The sequence below is a fragment of the Hibiscus syriacus genome, unplaced genomic scaffold (genome assembly GCF_006381635.1).
Source record: "Hibiscus syriacus cultivar Baekdansim isolate YM2019G1 unplaced genomic scaffold, ASM638163v2 tig00111634_pilon, whole genome shotgun sequence".
NCBI classification, from domain to species: Eukaryota; Viridiplantae; Streptophyta; class Magnoliopsida; order Malvales; family Malvaceae; genus Hibiscus; species Hibiscus syriacus.
Genome location: NW_024063140.1, coordinates 1,407,330 through 1,419,968, shown reverse-complemented (window position 1 = coordinate 1,419,968; position 12,639 = coordinate 1,407,330). Strand labels below are relative to the sequence as shown.

General features: G+C 35.8%; 1 long non-coding RNA gene and 1 pseudogene across 1 annotated transcript; both read right to left on the bottom strand.

Moving 5' to 3' along the window:
• Window positions 1–1,238: 1,238 nt before the first annotated feature.
• Window positions 1,239–2,181, bottom strand: LOC120166263 (annotated as a pseudogene).
• A 1,098-nt stretch (window positions 2,182–3,279) lies between these two features.
• On the bottom strand, window positions 3,280–3,911 carry LOC120166264. The gene is made up of 3 exons (XR_005519908.1): window positions 3,833–3,911; window positions 3,505–3,705; window positions 3,280–3,395 (listed from the first exon to the last, which is right to left on the bottom strand). It is a non-coding gene; the product is annotated as an uncharacterized LOC120166264 (long non-coding RNA).
• Window positions 3,912–12,639: the final 8,728 nt, after the last annotated feature.

Sequence of the window (12,639 nt, the reverse complement as noted above, 5' to 3'; positions counted from 1 at the left end):
AATGGTCCCTCTTAAAACTCACTTTCCTTAGACAGAACTACCAAGACATATAATTTTAATAGGATAATAATTAACAATAACTATACCCGACAATAGCTATTAAATAGACATAAAAGAGAACACCAAAATATTTCACTAATAGAAGAAATATTACAAAGAGAGAAAGAGTACAAATAACCTTTAATAGTGAAGAAGACTTATATTTGTGGGATGATCAACTAAGGAGGAGGAGGGCTCTACTTATAACAAAAGAATTTCCCCTCCTCCTTATACACAACCAATGTGGGATTTTGCCAAAAAACCAATAAATGAAATATATGAATGAGAAAGAGCTGGAGGCACCCTTAGCCTTTCAACACGTTGATGTAATTAGTATTTAGAAATTCATATGAATTGTATTGTAAACCATCTTCCTTTTGTTTGTTGCCTAGTTTGCTTCTAAATTTTTCAGTTCACGTGTGAAATCAGATGAGTCACACAACTGGAATTGCTCAAGATTGAAGAAGATATCTCAGAAAATACAGATAAAACTGGTTGAAGATATCTAAGTCTTGACAGTGAAATCTGAAGACACTGTTATACTGGTTGAAGATATCTAAGTCATGACGGTGAAATCTGAAGACACTGTTATACTGGTTGAAGAGAAGGAAGGTAATCCTGGAATTCTTCTTGAATTCTATGCTTTTCCATTTTTCTTTTCAAGGCTTTTGTGTTTTACTTTCTCACTTGAGTTTTATGGATTTTATGGGATTCTGGATTCTGTTTTCTGATATCATGGAAGTTGGGAATCCGTATATACTATTTGGTTGTGGTGAATTTTATGCTACCAAAAAATTAATAAACATTGGTATGCCTTGCAAGCGTGTTGCTACTCATTGAACACTTTGTGTATTGCAGTCAGCATAGAGCAAGGACGAGGAGACAAGAAAGGTTGGCTTTACTCCTTTGGTTTGATGTTGAATTCATAGGTCGCCGGGATGATTTTCATATAATTGACCTAATGTTTTTCAAAGAGGATTATACATAGTTGACATAATGCATTATTATTTTTATGGGGTAACTTGATTGTGCCGAGTAAAAAAGTATTAATTAATACAATTTGCTTTTAAAGACGTCCAATCCATAGCAGAGTTCAGGTAAACACTAACTCTGATAATGAAATTACAAATTAGAGGAAGTAGAATCTCAAATATATATATACACACACACACATACATATCTTCCCATCATCTTTTTCATTAAGAAGCAATTCGCCCCAATATACATAAATAATGCTTCCTCGGTTTTCTTTCTTGCACTTTACTTGACCTGCAAGCAAAATTGTCTAAATCAAATATGTTTTGAATTCAATCATATATATGGTTGTTTCAAAGGATATCTTTTCCCTTATATCTATGTTTTTCGTGACCTGCAAACAAACAATTTTGAATTAAATATGAATTAAATCACATGAATGATTGTTCCAAAAGGGTTTATCTTTTTCCCTTATATCTATGCTGTAAGATTCTAGGGATACTAAGTGCAGGGATGAAAATGACTAATTCAGCTGCATAAATACTAGTCAAATATCATAAAAGCAGCATCAATGGCAAACTAGAGCAAGAAATAACATACTCACCGGTACTGATTGTGCAATACAAATGAGTCAGTCAACACTTTTTCCCCTTCATCATTTCGGTTCCATTGATAGAGTGCATGTGTTCTATTCATGATCTCCAGTGTCGAATGGCCGTAACTCTCCTCCCGGAATGCAGAGTAATCTGGTTGGGGATCTCTAAATCTACGACACCCGGAAAAACATTTTGCTAAAGGTAATGAGAAATGCAATTTCTTAAAGATTAATTGTTAGAAAACAACAAACACCATGATACACATATGAACGTGTACAATTTTCTTTTCTCCCAAGATTCATGTATATAGAGAGTCCTTGAAAGATCACATTCCCATATCTATATTTGAATAAACACCAGATACTATTTCAGGCCTCGTACTTCAAGAAAAATGAAGAAACGGGCTATGAATTGTAACCTACCTTCTTGCTAAACCTTATTGATGTCCAACATCTCCCACAGTGATGTAAACAGGAGCTGATTCGTCTCGTATAGGGTAACATTCACCACTTGATATATTGTACCTTATATTTGAGATTCGATGCTGAAAACTCATAGGGAAAACATATGAGCATTTCTCCCAGAAAATATACCAATAATTGTAATGAAATAAAACCAAATCATATATAACACCTGAGTATGGCTGCATGAACCAACAAAGTCAAGCTCTGGGTTTCCATTGGCTTATTTTACTATTACAAAGAAGTTTTGAACACATATCATGCAATACCCTGACTGCAAAGTGAAAAAGTTATAAGGGAAGAAGCATACCGATCTTTCATAAGCACGAACATGACTGGAAAAGATTACATAAACTTTCTGATGGATGAACCATTCTTCAAACACTGCTCGCATACTTTTACCCTCCATGAAATGTGCTTCGTTGCTATTGTAGATTGGAACATGCATAAGAACGATGAGCCATGGGGTCTTCTCCCGGTCAACCCTTTTCAATTCGTCTTTGAGCCATTGGTACTGAGGTGTATATTTCACTATTACAATAAAAAACAACAATGTTACTCAAACACAAGTATTCAAGTTTTTTTTCTATATGCGTGGGCATGGATTCCGAAATTAAGTACTAAAACAAAATGAAGAGTCCAAAAAGGAAGAATATAAGAGATGATAACAAATGAGGAGTAGCTTGATAGCACAATTATATGAGTAGATGCACGCCTGATAGCATACCACATAGGACTGCTGCTTTTAGAAGCGAAATAAGGTGTAGGATATCGAAGAAGTTACGATTTAAACGAAACAACTTCATTCTGCACATTGTTTTTCAGGATTTTCTCAATGTTAAAAGCAGAGCAAAACAATGATTCGATAAGTAATTCTTGTTGAATGCTTTAATTACCATATAAGGCATGTATTCTATTTCACGATTCCCTGCAGAGCAGATCCAAGGCTGATATGCGGTACTTCTCTCAACGAACCGACCCCATGAATCCCACCGTATACCAACATCATTATACTGATATCTATCAGCATAAGAAAGATCTCCCAGGAACAACACACTCTGTGCCCTATGCCCCACTGTCCAAGTAATGCTCAAGTGTGGACAGTGAATTATATGTCTGTCCCATATCACCTGCAACATACACACAAATATATTTAAACCTTCTTCAAACTCAGATATTAGTGTTGAATGCATCATCTAGGAAAACACTCACTAATAATTCCAAATTTGTAAGGAATATCTGGACCGATCATTGGAGGTGTTTGAAACCAAAATTCTCGTGCAGATTTACCATTCCCGGTCTTGTAATAGTACTTAGTATCAAACTGAGAAGCAAAAACAAATGATTAATCAACCAATTTCTTCATATCATATATAGTTTCAGTTGGAAACAATTATAAGATGAAATCCTTGTAAGTTCAGCCATTCATGTACCTTAAGTCCATAAACAAGAACATGATGAATATAGTCAGAACTGTATTTGTAAAAGATGTAGTTAGTCATTTTCCCTTCTGTAGTAAATTCATAATTTTTATCTGATGTGCCATATTGCACTTTGCTGAACCCCGGTTCATCAGACGTGACCCATGAAATTATTACAACATTTTCATCATAGTTCCCTTATGTTATATGCACCTGTTGTTGACATGACATATATGTTATGCATTCCTTTGTAGGACACATACCCTTATCAGACCCTCATACCAGAGTCATACTAACGAGAGTAATGTACATTTAATGGTAAAATAAAGAAAAATCATACTTGTTGTGGAGCATTGTGTCCCTTGAGAATTGCAAATACTTCATGATCGAGAGGGATGTTAACCGCCGGGTACTGTTATAGTTTCATTATAGCATTTGACAGTTACAAGAAGAGTAAACTAAAAGAAGCGAGAAGGAAATATGAAGCAGGATTAATGAACCTGATTCATTAACTGTGTTTCTCTCAATCATAGAGAGCTACATTTATACAACAGATAAGAGCAACTCTAGAAGTTCTAACAGTTACAACACCTTAACTGACTCTAACAAACCTAACTATGAGAAGCCAGCTAAGCAAAATAACTTACTCCAGGTTATACACACTAATATTCCCCCTATTGTAAAAACCTCCTTGTTTAAGACCACCAACTTGCGTGAAAATGAGGTGTACACAGCACCATGCATCTATACTCCCCCTACTGCAGACTCCTCTTAGTTTAAAACACCAACTCCACGTGAAAACCTGAAGTGCGTACAAACTCATGCATCAATATTCCTTGTACTGCAATCTCAACCTAGCTTAGGCTTTACTCATTCTTCAACTCGTGAGTCCATAAATTTGTTTGGTATTTGTGACACGAGTAGCCGCTGTCTATGTTTAAGAAACATAGGAGCAGACAATGGCTTGGTTAGAACATCAGCCACTTGCTCAAAAGCAGGGACCTCTTGAACAAAGCGTTTTCCAGCAGCCACCATCTCCCTAAAAAAACAAATCAAGCTCAACATGTTTAAACTTTGAATGAAGAATTGGATTCGCACAGACTACAACAACGCTAGAGTTATCACACCACAAAACAAATTTTCCATGAACGGTCACACATAGTTCACTTAAAAGTGACTCAAGCCACGCCATCTCAGCAGTAACACGTGCAACACTCCTATACTCAACCTCTGCAGTGGAGCGAGCAACCACCTGCTACTTGCGAGAGCCCCAGGAAACTAAATTTCCCGTAAAATAGATGCAGTAGCCCGAGGTCGAACGTCTGTCATCTGCATCTAACCCCCAGTTTATATCAGCAAACCTTGTCAAGGATAAGTGAGACGATGCTGAAAACGAAAGACCAAAATCAACAGTGGCCTGTAAGTACCTTAGTATGTGCTTCACTGCCTGAAGGTGGACATCGTATGGAGACTGCATAAACTGACAGACCCTATTCACTACAAAAGTAATGTCTGGACGTGTGATAACAACATACTGCAACACACCAACAACACTCCAATAGTGAGTAGCATCCTTAATCGGTGTCCCAGTGTCAACAATTAACTTGCAACTAGTAGCCATAGGCGTGGGAAGTCCTTTAGCATCTTCCAGACTACTCTTGCACAAAAGATCACGTATATACTTTTGCTGACTCAGGATAATTTCATCACCTGATCGACACACCTCAATTCCCAAAAAAAACTCAAACACCCTAGATCCTTCAAAGCAAACTAACTATTGAGCTTGTTGATCACACCCTGAACTTCTTTTTCACAGCTTCCAGTCACAATGATGTCATCTACGTATACAAGCAAGTATACGATATTGCCAGTAATTTCCTTAACAAAGAGCGAGGCATCGGACCTTGACAGTACAAACCTTTGATCCTCTAAATACTCTTTGAGCCTCTCGAACCATGCTCGAGAGGCCTGCTTCAAGCCATAAATGGCTTTGTTGAGTTTACAGACCAAGCTACCATCACCCTGCTCATAGCCTGGCGGTTGCATCATATAAACCTCCTCAGCTAATACTTTATTCAGAAAGGCGTTGTTGATATCAACTTGCTTTAACGACCACCTTTTCGATAATACAAGTGATAGAACGATACGTGCAGTTGCTGGTTTGACCACAGGACTAAAAACTTCATGATAGTCAATTCCAGGCTACTACAAAAACCCCTTGGCCACAAGTCGAGCCTTGTGCCTCGCTATAGACTCATCAACATTCCTTTTGATTTTAAAAATCCACTTGCAACTTACTGGTTTTTTACCACTTGGCAGCGAAACAAGTGTACACGTATTGTTTTTCACAAGTGCATTGTATTCGGCTTGAGCTGCTACCTTCCATTCTGAACTCTTCATAACTTCTCGAATCGTTCTTGGTTCTTTATCTGAACAAACTACTTGAAAAATTTTTGGTTTCCGAATTCCACTCTTGCTTCGAGTTACCATAGGATGAACGTTGCCTTGTTCTTTATTACATTGCTCTTCAGCAGGTTGTGATTCTTCACATAGTCCTAGCTCATATTTAACTGTATTACCATTAAAGTTAGTTGATGCATGAGACTCATTCTCTCCTAGATCAGTTTCCTCAGCAGGTGTTATTAAACCATTACCTGCACATACATTGTCCTCTACAGCAACAGCTGCGTGTGACACATCAGACAGATGTGTGCCAGGGTTCTTCCTATAATCACAGGTTGAATTTGGTGCTTCTCTAGTAATCTGACTTGATCCTTGAGTCGGTTGTATTATAGGTAGAACATTAACCGAGGAACCAGTGCCACCATGACTTCGATCAACTGTCTTTCCCTCAGAATAAGGGAATATTTCTTCATTGAATACAACATATCATGAAATAAAAATCCTCCCATTTTCATCTAAGAACTTTTACTCTTTGTATGAAGGGTTATAACCAAGAAACACACCCTATTTCGACCTGAAATCCAGCTTGTGCTGATTAAACGATCTCAAAAGAGGAAAACATACACACCCAAAGACTTTGAGCATGGAATAATAAGGAACTTATTGGTAAAAAACCTCAAAAGGTGACTTGCCATTCAACACTTCAGTTGGCAACTGATTTATCAAGTGTACTGCTGACACAAAGGCATGATTCCAGAACTTCAAGGGTAGTGCAGGCTCAACTAGTAAAGCTAAACACATTTCAACAATGTGTCTATGCTTCTTTTCTACTTTCCTATTCTGCTCAAAGGTGCTCGGACACGAGACCCTTTGTTGAACACCATTTGCAAGAAACCAACCTTTGAGAGCTTGATACTCTCCACCTCCATCTATCTGTAGAGTTTTGATTTTAGAGTCAAATTGAACTTCAACCATCTTGAAGAAGTTAAAGAAACACTACATAACCTCATACTTTCTTTTAAGTAGATAGATCCAAGTGTGCCTACTGTAAACATCTATGAGAGAGACATAATATGCAAAACCATCAGTAGAAATAATTGGTGTTGGACCCCATACATCTGAGACAACCAACTGAAAAGGTTTCTTATATGTAGTGAAAGATGTACAAAAGTGTAATTTATGAGCTTTGCTTTGTAAGCAGGTTGTACAAACACGAGACAACTTATTTTCATTAGAAACAATTTTACACACCTTCATTACGGCTCGAACAGTAGCTATCGAGGAATGGCCAAGACATTTGTGCCATAACTCTAGTGATTTGGATGCTTTCGAGACATGATTCAACTGCTAGTTTGAGTCTTTTGTAGTGTGTGGTAGCAACTGATATAGTCTATCATGCGTGAGCCTCCCTTTCAACAGAACCTCCTGAGTCTGTGTGTCATTCACAAAACACTCAAACGGGTGAAATTCGATAAACACCTTGTTGTCACAAGTGAACTGTAACACAGATAGCAAATTCTTCTTTATACTCGACACATGGAGCATATTTTTGTAATAACAAGGGTTTTGAGTTACATAACAAACAATATTGTCCTATATGGGAGATCTTAACACCCTCTCCATTTTTCATAAGCAGTTTATTTTTACCTGTGTAAGTAGCACCCGAGTTAAAAACAGACAGATCATTGGTGACATGATGTGTTGCTCCTGTGTCTGGATACCAGACTGTATCAGCAATGTTGGTTGAGACATTGCCAGAAGGTACTGTGGAGACAAACACTGTTGGTGAGGAAGTCATTGAAGGGCCAAAAGGATTCTTCCCAATATTAGAACCAAGCGACGAATCACTAGAAACTACACCCATAGGAAGCATTGACATTGGATACGAGACTTGGGGAGTGAACAAGTGGCCACCTTGATAGTAAGGCACTGATCCAAACGACTGCATACCAGGAAAAACTGAGTTAGCAACAGGATGATAGAAGAACATAGGGGACTACGCAAAACCAGGACTCATCGAGTGTCCATATGCCTGCATGCTAACAGTAGGATATTGCTTATCACTCGAGACACAGCGAGACTATTTCAACCCATCATTACTCGACACAGAAGAGTCAGTCTCCCCAGAATACTTGTGATCAAACCTGTGATATTACTTCTGAACAACATGGCCAAATTTTCCACACAACTGACACTGAGGTCGATTAGAGTTATTGAAACGGCCATGACCTCTACCACGAAAGCTGCCACCTTATTGATTCCTTGCTGAGTTGAACTGTGACTGGGATGTTACATTGCCAACAACGGACCTTGAATCTTGGCAATCTTTGTCACCAGCATGAGTTACCACATTAGCAGAAGCACTATCGCACAAAAAGTTTATGTCGAGCTTCACAATCAAGAAGCATTTCAGTTAAAACATCTAACGACAAAGAATCACGAGAGGCTATAGCAATGATAGACTCAAATTCCATGGATAACCCAACCAAAAGAACACTAACATGTTCTTGTTCAGTTACTAAACTTCCTACAGCATTCAGCATGCCACAAATGGATTTTATCTTTGCCAAATATTCACTTACTGTCAACCCAGCCTTCCTTTGCGAATGAAGATTATGTCTAAGAGCAGACACTTTCGCACTGGACCTTGCACCAAAAAGTCTTGAGATAGCACTCCAAATGGTGAGCATGGATTTCAGACCAGTGAGGTGAGGAAGGACTTCTGTACTTACAGTGGTTAAGAGCCAAGACGCCAATAGTTTATCTTATTGTCTATAAACCACAAAGGTAAGATTCTCTTCCTCTTGTCCTGATTCATTCACAACAGACTCACTAGGAGTAGAAGCATCATTAGACACATATTTCAACAATCCATACCCATCAATGATCAACATTACTTGATGTTTCCACAAGAGATAAGTGCTCTCAGACAGTTTCACAATATCATGCTTAGGAATGTGTTGAACTGTCAAATTAACCGTAGAGGAGGCCATAGGAAAGATAACGAGCAAGTAAATCAAGTATTTGCAACTACTTACAATACTTCAAGAATTTGCAACTACCTTCAGTGCACTTCGCAACCAGCAAACACAGTTATTGAGAGATACCAATCTTCCATGCATTGCGTAAAGAAAAACTTAAGAAATATCGAGCAGCGGATAGCAAAATACTCCAAATCTTGGCGAATGATACCATGTTATAGTTTCACTATAGCATTTTACAGTTACAATAAGAGCAAACTAAAAGAAGCGAGAAGGAAATGTGAAGCAGGATTACTGAACTTGATTCATTTCATTAACTGTGTTTATCTCAATCATAGAGAGCTACATTTATACAACAGATAACAGCAATTCTAAAAGTTCTAACAGTTACAACAGCTCATAACAACCTTAACTGACTCTAACAAACCTAACTATGAGAAGCCAACTAAGCAAAACAACTTACTCCAGGTTATACACACTAACAGGTACTCCTTTCGAAGGTAGCTACTTATGCTACCGACATTCACATTGTTGATAGAATCCAAGAAAAAAATGACGTTGTTATGAGTTCAAATAGCAAACACTGCATCTTAGTGACCCCTGGCATGATTCTTGACCAAATCAATCAACAACCATGTGGTTCCTGCATTCAGGATCGAAAGCCAATGTATCACAAATTCAAGAAACAATCTACAAACAGAAAACATTAGTTCATGAAAATTCCTATAACATATAACTGATGTTCAAAGCTCAAATCATTAAGCTAAGCCTAGCATGAAATGGAACCATGAACTTAAGCATCTACTAACTACATAATCCCAATCCTTAAAATTAACTTTTTTTTCCTGCAGAAGACAATAAACGTAAACAATCCACCATTGATTTTGGATAATATCAATCACCCTTTTGAAAAGAAAAAGAAGCAATGAAAAATAACATACAGAAATAGATACAACATGTAATTAACAAACAATGGAACCAAAGGGATGTTGAAGAAAATACCTTTAGAAAAATAACAAACTTTGAAAGGCAATGGATGGAAATGTTTTGTAATGGCTTCCCTTGTGCTTAATAATGGATAAGGGGGTGGCGTGGTGTATAATTAGACGCGACAGTAATGATCCTAGTTAGCGTACGTTAGTGCAGGGGACCCCTTTTCGCGTGGTGTTGGAACATTGTTGTGGTTTGACTAAGATTGTACACATGTTGAGATGCTATTGGAAGCTTAGATGAGTTGATCCCTTGATAGGGACGTGTTTATCGGGAAGGTATGGTTGATTTGTTGTCGTTTTTAGAGCTGTGTTAGGATAATGCTCCATACACTTTGGGGGTGTGTTAATAGTATATTATTTTTGGCTTTACTTTTAATAGCATCTTGTATCATATGTTCCATCATTACCAAGACAGTAAATAACACCAGATAGATTATAAATTATTTGAGTTTAATTCAGTTGAAGTTCAATCAACATTCGTTGAATATATTTGATTTGAGTTTATAATGAGTCGAAACGAGTTACTTGATGTACGACTTGATAAATTTAAGAATAATTCAAAAAAAATTATTATATTTTTTATTTTTAAAATTAAATTAAATTAAAAATAATAGTAATAATATTTATATGTTGTTTTTTTTAAAATATAATATAAGATTTTTATGTACTTAAGGTTTAAGTTCGAGCTTCAATTGAGTTAAGTCTGAGAATGTTTTAAGTTCAATTTTTTTAAAATTCAAGTTGAGTTTCAATTCTTTATTTCGAGTTCGATTCAAGTTTGCCAATTTTAAGCTCGTAAGTTTTCGAGTTGAGTCAAGCTCAGCAATACTCGAGCTCGACTCGACTCATTTATAGCTTAATCATTACCCCTTAAAATCAAGGCTTAAAATAAAATAAAAAGTACTTAAACTATACACAAAATTGATTTTTTGTGTCTAATGATTTTTTCGCTAAAAATATGTGTCCGACATTTTCTCCGTTATATTTTTAGGTGTCTGGATCATAACGGCCGTTAAATTTGATTGTTAACTGAGACATTTATTACTCTCATATTTTGGTTAAAATTTTTACTTTTAAAAAATATTAAAAATATGAGTGGTAAAGGAATTGTTATTTCTCAAAATTTCACGTTCGAGCGTAAGAAATGTTAGGGATGTGGGCATGGATGTCATTGTTTGCTATAACTATTGAATGTTGAACTTTCTGTTGCATCTAATCTTCACTTTTTGTATCAGTGATCCTATTTTTTTCCAGTATTATCTATGCTATTGGATTAAATGTGATTCAGATTAGTACTATACAGATCATTTCCATTTGTTAATGGGATCTTTTCATATATTAATGGGATAATTTATTATCTTTGGGTGGCTAATATAGTCCATGTGCCGAAGAAGGATGAGAAGGTTCACATGTGTGGATTATCGAGACCTCAACAAAACTAGCCCTAAAGATAATTTCCCTCTGCCTCATATAGACACTCTGGTGGATAACACTACAGGACATTCATGGTTTTATTCCATAGACGGCTTCTCAGGGTATAACCAAATAAAAATAAGTCCCGAAGACATAGAAAAAACAACATTTGTGACCATAAGAGATACTTTCTGTTATAAAGTAATGTCATTCAGGTTGAAAAATGTTGGAGCAACCTACCAAGGATTATGACATTAATAATTTTATTTAAGATAATTCTCTTGCTTCGTATTCATGGCCCAATACCATTCAAAATTCTTTAATCGGATATTATACACTTCATGTAATGTATCTAATAATCCAAAAATGATTTCATGCTTTAACAACATTAAATGCAATAATAACATTTACTATATCCTCTATAATAATATGAGGATCATCATGCACATATGTGATCATATTCAATATGGTCAAATGTAACATCCATTGTTGTCATGTTTTGAAATTTTATTCATAGAATTTAACATTCTTTTCATTGTGAATCACGTTCACTGATATTGTTAAACTTTATTCGATGCTAGAGTAGGAATCAATATTCCATATCACAATTTAAGTGAATCGGTGGATTTATCCACTATTACGTTTAAAACATGAAACTAAAACTCATAATAATTTTAACAATAAATTGACAACTAATTCAATTTATTTTCTCTTTCGATTCTATTAAACAACAGAATTAAAATAAAAATATGTAACATTATTGTTACTTCCAAATGATTTCTATTATAAACAGTAAATCAAATTAAACGTTGGACAGGATTAAAATCCAATAAAATTATTGGTACAGTTTCTGTTTACAAACAGATCACAACTTCATTTCAATACTTTATTTATCACAAGTTTTAGTCAAAAATTAAAACCCAATAATTGAGTAATTTTTGTTAAGTGGCGAGAATTTAGTAAAACTAAAGACCCAAAACAAGGATGAATTTGTTAAACTTCAAGATTTTAATAAAATCCGAAATAGAATCAACTTATACTGAACGAAGGGAATTTAATAAGAACCCGAAATAAAAATTATAATCAATATATAAATATTATAAAAGAAATTGTTAAAGATTTCACGTACCTCCTTAATTTCTTGATAGAAATTCATCAGTTTACCATTGATAAAAAAAAAAATTCTTGCAATGACCGAATCACCAGGCTTGTTTTGGAACTTGTAAAATATTTCACCATGAACCTTAGATTTCATACCATGCAATTTGTAAATTTGGGTTCCTCGTATACGTTCCAGTGATATACTCAAAGATTGAAGGGAACAATTTCAAATGAGTTGAGTTTCCTTTCAATTTCTA